An 8,232-nucleotide genomic window follows, 5' to 3' on the forward strand; every position below is an offset into this window, starting at 1 on the left:
GACAAGTGTTAAGCCATTATTATTAAGACTAGCCCACGTTGGCAAATTGTATTTCTGCAGACATCTGTTACTTTGTTTTTGTAATTTATTTCTGGACTTCTATTAGTTCTGAGTTTGCCTAGTCTATTCCTCCATAACTATCCCACAGCAAGTCTTGTGCAGTGGCTCAAGTGAGGCTATCCCCTGCCCCATACTGTGAACAATGTCAAGGGACTTTTTGAGGACATGGATAATCACTCCAGCATGTGCCATTTCTGGGCTTTCATTTCTCCATAAGCCGCATTCTGGAAGTTGTAGTCTTGGTCCACTTCAACTTAATACATTGGACTAAGGTAAAAGCAAAGTCCATGACTGGAATATTGTGTCACTGGCAAAGAAAGTATCGTCAGGCTTGGAGACAATGCAGAGGATTCTGCTCTCAACAATTCAGCACATCCAGGGACACGAATCTGCAAGTTCCACTTCTGTCAGCCCAACTTAAAGCAAGACGCGGGGAGTCCCCATCGTCAGTCCCAAAGCTCAGCCCCAAGCTCACGAGCTGAGAAATCTGGCCTCATTAAATGGCACGTAAATACGACTTTCAGAGACATGTATGTTTGCGACGAGGGTCGAGTGAGAGCAAGGGTGTTGTATACTTAGACAACACACATTGTGGTTGTCAAATATTTCCTCTATTGAGTATCTACAATCATATGCAGAATGTTTTCATGTATCTTCAGAAAAAGTTCTCTGTCAATTCTAGAAGTTCCTGTCACATAACATGTACTTCCCGGCCTTCGACACAGCTACTGTGCGGTCCACATCAGATGTTATCATCACCCTCCCGTGTGACAAAATTACCATCTTGGGGGACAGGGACATGACTCCTGATGTTCATGTTGTGCATTGTAGCGCACATAGCAACTATGTTTCCTACATATTCTAGTATATACATAAGGGCACCACCCTCTTTCTGATGAGGGCACCAGAATCGTCCCTTCAGTAGGAACAAAGTGTGCTCTGTACACAGCCTTGTCCTAACGTAAGACTCATTAAATGCCACTTCCTGTGCTATCAGAGAGTTCCAGACTGTTGTCATTAGTCAGAGGACTGGGGATAGCTGAGGTCAGTATTAAAACAATGGGGATGGATGTTATGTTATTTGGCATTTGGATAGCGCCTACTGCCATTGCTATCGACCCGAAGCGCTGTGAGGATGAATGCTCTGATTACTTACCTGTAATCTTCATTACTCTCAGTCCTACTCTTCCTCGTAACAGTGCTTACCTCATGAGGCCTCCTGCCTCTGACACAGGACCTTCTTCTATTTCTTTTATTTCCTATAACTCCTTCCCTTTACCCACGGCATCCAGTTTAACATATGCAAGCCCGAGCATGGGACCTTCCCCACAGGGAGGGAGAGGAGGGTCGTCAGTACTGTGACAAGGAAGAGTAGGACTAGAAGTAATGAAGATTACTGGTAAGTAATCAGAGCATTACCTTCACGTCCACTCTTCGTCGTCCCAGTACTTACCTCATGAGGCATACCATAGCAGCAATGGGGAGAGGTCCCAATGAGACACAGAGCCAGAAAAGTGCAGAACAAAAACTCACACCATTAAGAACGCCAAACTCACATCCCAACAGACAAAACCCCAATCCCTGAAGGAACCATCCCCAGAGTGGGAGACAGTCAATCGAAAGAGGGTAATGAAAGTGCTCTGATTTGCCCAGGTGGCTGCCCCACAAATCTCCTGCAGAGAAAACGCCCTAGCATCCGCCCAGGTAGCAGCCAAATCCCTGGTAGAGTGACCCTGCGAGGGTAGGCACAGGCCAGCCAGGAACACCACAGAAGCCATGGAGAGAACAACACGGAGCCACCAGCTAATGGAAAACCACAGAGGCCTTCCTATCCGCAGCAGCGGTGGGGCAAAAAAGCAACCAAGCGACTACCAGCCTGCCTGACAGGAGCAGTCCGAGCTAGATATACCATAAAACCGCATACCACACATCAAAAGCAGACCAAGCCACCCCTTCCTACGACTGTGGGAACCGAAAACGCAGAGACAACCAGACCCTGAAAGGGGCGAAACCGAGACTCAACCCTAGGCAGTAACCTAGTAACCTTGGAGCACACAGCAAAACCGCAGAGTCCGGAAGAACCTGAACGAAAAAAAGGGGGGGTGACACAACAGAGCCCCAATCCCCCCACCCCCCAGCCTATAGGCAGACATGAAAGCGATCAGGAAAACAGTCGGAGTAAGGAGCTCGACGACAAACCAGAAAGGGGCACCAAAGGTGGCCCCGAAGGAACCTCAAAACCAAAGGGAGATTCCAAGGGCAAAGGCCCCTATCAGTGCAAGGACAGGAAGAAGAGAGACCCCGATGCAACTTCCCCACCCGAAAAACCCCCTGAAGTACAACAGGCCCTGGAGAGTGGCACACAATCTCTCCAAGTGGACAAACAACGACCCTCCTCCGGAGCCCACAACCCCTGGGCCGAGAAGACACGCAACGTGCCCCCCACCCTTCTGGCACCTGGAGGAACAGGGGTCAAAGGAGGACAGGCCAGGGACAGCCCTGCCTGGAGATACAGAACCTGCAACCACCACAGTGAGGAGGCCCACAGAGCCTGAGACACCGGGATCAAGGCCACGTAAGCCCGAGAAACCAGGACCCATTGGGAGAGTAGGTAAGACACCAGAGGATGCAGATTACGACGAGCCCACAGAACCAGAAAGTTGTAAGACACCATGGGCCCCTGAAGCATGATCAACAGGTGAGTCATGGCACACTGCCACCTGAGAGCCCTGCCCATAACAGACAGCAGGCGCTGGACTCCATGAGCAAACCCGAGCCCTGACAAAACCCAGATCCCGAGAGGCTCCACAAGAGGCAAACGCCAGTACCTCAGAAAACCCCCAGTCCTGCAATACCGGGTAAACCAGCCAGAGACCAATCATGATGGACCGCGGGAGGGCCACCTCGACCAACCAAGCGTCGATGTAGGGAAAAACTGAAGGCCCATCAGTCTAAGATGTGCCAGCCACCAGCACGGGGAACACCCTGGGGGCCGAGCGCAACCCAAACGGGAGCATTCAGAACTGAACACCGAGATCCCACTGTAAAGCGGAAGAACTACATCTGACAGGGGCAGAGAGACACGTGGTAACATGCAACCCAGAGAACCAGGGAAACCAACCAGGCCCCTGTGCACAACATCGGGAGAATATCCTGCAAAGGACCCATCTTGAAGCGTTCCTCCCGGACGACAAAGTACAGAGCCTTGAGGCCCAACATGAGACGAAAAACCGCCCAAAGGTTCGGGGACCAGAAACACCCACGAGTAAAAAACCCTGACCCCGCTGTGAAAAAGGAACGGGCATGAAAAGCTGCATTCAAAAGTAACTTGGTCAGAGAGCTGTTGCCATCTCCAACTACTTGGGCAGCGAGCGGTGAACAGATGTACGAACCATGCAAACCAGGACAGGGGGAGACAGAAAGTTCACCTGAGTAGCCAGACTCCGAGCACCATTGGGTCCATATCGGAAAAACACTGCAAGCAAATCACCAAAAAGTTTGGAACCATCAAAAGGAAGCTAAAGGGCAGCCTCCCACTGAGACCCCTCTGTTTTCCAATCCCACAGACGAGCATGCCTGCAGGCCGATAGACCAGCACCAAGGTTGAGCCATGCACTCCATCAAATGCCGGATCAGACAAAAGGGCAACTTGCCGTAGCATATCAGCCAGCAGCGGGGCACAGTCAGAGCCCCGTCAATGGCCACCTTCAACCTCCTGAACCACTCGGCACATCCTCCAGAGTGTAGGAGCCATAGATATTCGCCCGAGGGCCAGATGTGCACCAGCAGGAGCCTATTTCAGGCTGCAATCCATCCTACGGTCCACCGCCTCTTCAGCCGACCCAGAGGAGCGACCCACCAGACTAGCGAGGACATCATCGATAGTAAACTACCAAAAAGGAGTGGAACTGTGACCTCTGAGGGGGACAGAGTAGGAAGGAAGGGAGCAAAACAGCATTCCAGGGCTGCAGTCATGCCGGTAGAGAGCCAATCGAGTTGAAAACAGAGATCAGATTAGCTACAACAGACATCCGGTGGGAAAAGGAGAAGTGTGCTCTAATTACACAAAAACAGGTCCGGAATGGTGAAAAAAGGGTGCAAAAAGTAGAGGCGCTGTGAACAGAAAAAGCAAAGTAGCGGAACACCAGCACCCGACCGTCCCCGCCCACTTTGACCACTGCACCCCCCCTTCCCTTTCCATGTCTTCCCAGACAAGGAACATATAGCCGACATTTTCTTTCACCTCTTGTGAAGCTCTGGAGAGGAGGAAGATGAGGAAGAGGAAAAAGGACAAGGAGCCTGAGGTGAACAGTTTGATGGCCCATTGTGCAAGCAGCACAAAACACAGCAAAAACAGAAATGCCAGCAACACATGTACTTCTATTAAACTCCAGGAGAGAAAAATCACCTTTTCCCCCTGCAATGTACTGTCAGTGCCGTTATTCAACTCCAGGCCCACCGGAGCACACAACAATTCCCCCCACCCTCCGCCCCAAGGAGGGGCCAACCCACCCTGGGAAGACCCAAATCACCACCTGTAGTCCACCGGCTCCTGCAGCGTTCCGGAGACAACAGCACATGCCGTCACTTATTCATATGAAAGGAAAAAGGTCAGGGCAAGGTGCCCTAGTGCAGCAGAGCGCACACCCAAGGAGTGTAGTAACAAATAGGCATGGCACTAACCAAGTTTTAAATATTTACTTGCACCTCAATCAGCCATTTTACTTTCACATGCCTGAGAGATGGCCTGAACCCTGCATGTTGCAGCAGGGGGACCCAAATGCCACCTGTTGAGCTATCGGGTTACTCCCAAAAACATCAACTGCAGGCAAGGAGAAAAACCCACCAACAGGGGAAACAAACAATCCACCCCCACAGAAACGGCCCGTTACATTCAGCGTCCCCCTCAAGACACAGAGCAACATAAACACTAAAACCCCCCCCCCCCTCCTCTCTGGATGAAGAGCCCTCGCCCCGCAAGGGTCACCAAACAACCGTAATGCTGCAGCAAACGGAACGCTGAGTACCGCGGGGCCTACCAGAACGGAAAAGGTGTGCAAATATTCCCCACTCACCCCCCTGGGGGCATACATGGGTCCAACACTCCCCATCTCCTTACTGCAGCCCAGGGCCCTACAGGACCTGGGCATCAATGCCTCCTCGCCGGCTTTGGGCCAGGCAAAAAAACTGGGAGAGGCTTCCTGCTCAACCGGGACCCAAGCCCTGCAGGGGGCCCGGGAGCATGCTGCACCTGGAGGAAACTGAGGCCCTGCCACACGGCCCCTCTAGGGGGCCAGTAACTGTATCTCCTCAGAGCCCCGCTTCGGGAACAGTCCAACCTGCCATAGGCAGGAAAAATGTATCTGGGTGCCGTGAGTTAAGCAGAGGAGTTATAGGAAATAAAAGAAATAGTAGAAGGTCCTGTGTCGGAGGCAGGGGCCTCAGAAGGTAAGTATTGAGACAAGGAAGAGTGGATGTGGAGGTAATGCCCTTTGGAAGACCGTAGTCTGAGTTACCTGGTAGTAGCTGTAGAGGGAGGGTATGGTGTCCTGAAGGCCTGGGGGGCAAAGCAAACAGGCAAACAGGGTTGGTAGGCGCACAAAGGAAGGCATCCTTTTCCTGTGCCCTTTGCCGGCTGTCCTGGGGCAGAGCTTCAAATATGGTTTTTCCATGTCTCCTGACCTGAAACACCAATAGGATGCAGCGAGGGCGGGCAGCCCGGCGGGTGGGGAGTGGGTAGGAGGGGGAGCTGGCTGTCGGGCCTGAGGAGCGCAGGGAAGGTGCTTCGGGCAAGTTTAAAATACCCCAGAAGGAATACAATTATGGGTGTGGGACAATTAGCTGAAGTCTTAAGTAGTTATGGCTTGATGGGTAAATTTAGAGCCAATGTACATATAGCAACCAGCAGAGTCCCTCATTTATGCAGAGGCTAAAGAAATAAAGGGCAATAGGTTGCGTCTCATTAGGGGAACAGCCCATTTGCAACATCATTGCAACATCATTGGCCAGTCAGACATAACCCTTAAACACATCATGCGGATTGCTAATTATCAAGCCCAGAAGAGACCTGGACAATTCTCCACAATATCTCCCCAACAATGGAAGCTGAATAGGACACAGCCCCTCCTGCCCCACCTTGGCCGGCATGGGTGCCTGATTTTAGAGTCAACTGGTCATCACAAGGCAGCCAGTGAGGGTACAGGCTTAGGAAGAGGTTAAGGATGGGAAGGGGCATGGGGGTATCGGGGACGCTGGGTAGAGGATTAGGATGAGTAATTGGATAGGTATGGGGGCATTGTAGGAACACATAGTTTAACCTTATGTAAATTATCAAGATACTTTATATGCGGAATAAAGAGTGGACCCTAACTTATCAGAGTTACACCTAAAAGTTGTAACGTCATAGTAAGCACAATAAAAATCACATTTAATAGCAACACATTCATATAGGATCATAACAACATATAAGCATAGGACGTAAGCAAAATCGCATGGAACTGCGTAAGCAGACATTAAGCCAACATGGCAGTTGCAGGAAGCGGAAGTAATCAGCAAAGCAAGCAGTCTCTTTAGTAGAGACCGAAACACCATGCGACAAATCCTAAACACCATGCGACAAATGCAGCAGAAGCAGATTCCTCATGGACATATCAATGTCTCCTTGATAATCTTCCCTGTGCGTCTCACTGTACCCTGTGTCATCAAAGGCTTAAAATCTGTGAACTAAGTGATCTCCAGTTCCCGTGAAGAGTGATCTAGAGCAAAAAGAAACAGATTTTCGCAGGTAATTCACCACTTTCTTGATACAAAAATGTTACACTGTGCTGTGTTTACCTTTGGCCCTGGAAGCCAGGAGGCAGGTTCCCATGGTTTGTAGTTTAAGGCCTAGGTGGATAGTAAAGCGGACTTGGGGTACCAAATCAAGGAGATTCACAGCGAAGAAACCCACTCTTTTCGGAATGCTGCACCCTTCTATGCCAGAGAGCTGCATGAGAGTAAGCACATGCCCGGGAGCGCCCTGTGTTTTGAAAGCGCGTGGACTCGCTGTTAAGAGAACTCCTGGCAGTACACCTGGCAGGGAACACCAAAAGCCCAGGGGCAACTCGCGCGAGGAAGGACAGCCAAGGAATGACGTGAGGGAGGAAAGGTGTCCGTGGGCCACCCGTGCCTCCATCGTCCATTACAAGCAATCTGCACAGACTGGGCAGGGCCTTATATAGGAGAATCCCTGGAATTCTGAAACGCTGGGGATTCTGGGTAATGTAGTGTTAGGACCAACTGTTTTGCATCTCCAAAGCATATTCACCATGTTATTATGTAAATAACTGCACACTGTTCAATGGGTCATGGAATCATGTTGGAATACATGCATGTCTGGTGGTGTACGCATTCTTATGTGGCATGTCATAGGGCATAATCGCCAGGCTAGGACACAATCTTAAGCAAAACAAAAGGGGCGATGACTGGAAGGTTTAGAATTAATCTTAACCTCTGGCATTGCTCTGGGCAACCCTCCAGACCATTCTTTGCCTGTCAAGCTTTACAGAAAAAGGAAAGGCCATATGCAAATCAGACTTGGTCCCACCCCAAAAGGGGCCGATCAGCCCAAACTGCTTGGTCACATCCTTTCTGCACCAGAGCACACATGTTTCGGCCTCATCAGTGAGAAGTAGCTTGGGTCTCTAGACCCAGCTGGCACTGCACCCACCTCTGGGTGTACCTGTCCCACTCGGTCCCACTCAGGGTGACTAAAACAAAACCAAAAGTTGATGTCTGGAAGGTTTTGAATAAATCCTAACCACAGGCACAGGGCACAGCTCTGGGCAACCCTCCAGCCTATTGTTCTCCTGCCAAACCATTACAAAAGGGGAAAGACCATATGCAAATCAGGCTTGGTCCCTCCCCAAAAGGGGCAGTCCAGCCCGAACTGCTTGGTCACACCCCTTCTGGGGGAGACCACAATTATCCTCAGACACGCGCTCCATTACCACCGCCTTTTAGCGCCTTTACTTTGTTACCACCGGACTTGTAATGAGGAACAATCTGTTTAAAAGTACACGACGACGAATTTCATGCAATATGAAAGTTTTAGCAAGTGTATATATGTTTTTTTTTAAAGACCTCTCCTCGTCTATAGAAGACAGCCTTGCATGTTCACTGCCACTTGGCTGG

This window comes from Ambystoma mexicanum, chromosome 4q (genome assembly GCF_040938575.1).
Source record: "Ambystoma mexicanum isolate Mex_15411 chromosome 4q, UKY_AmexF1_1, whole genome shotgun sequence".
In the NCBI taxonomy this organism is placed as follows: domain Eukaryota; kingdom Metazoa; phylum Chordata; class Amphibia; order Caudata; family Ambystomatidae; genus Ambystoma; species Ambystoma mexicanum.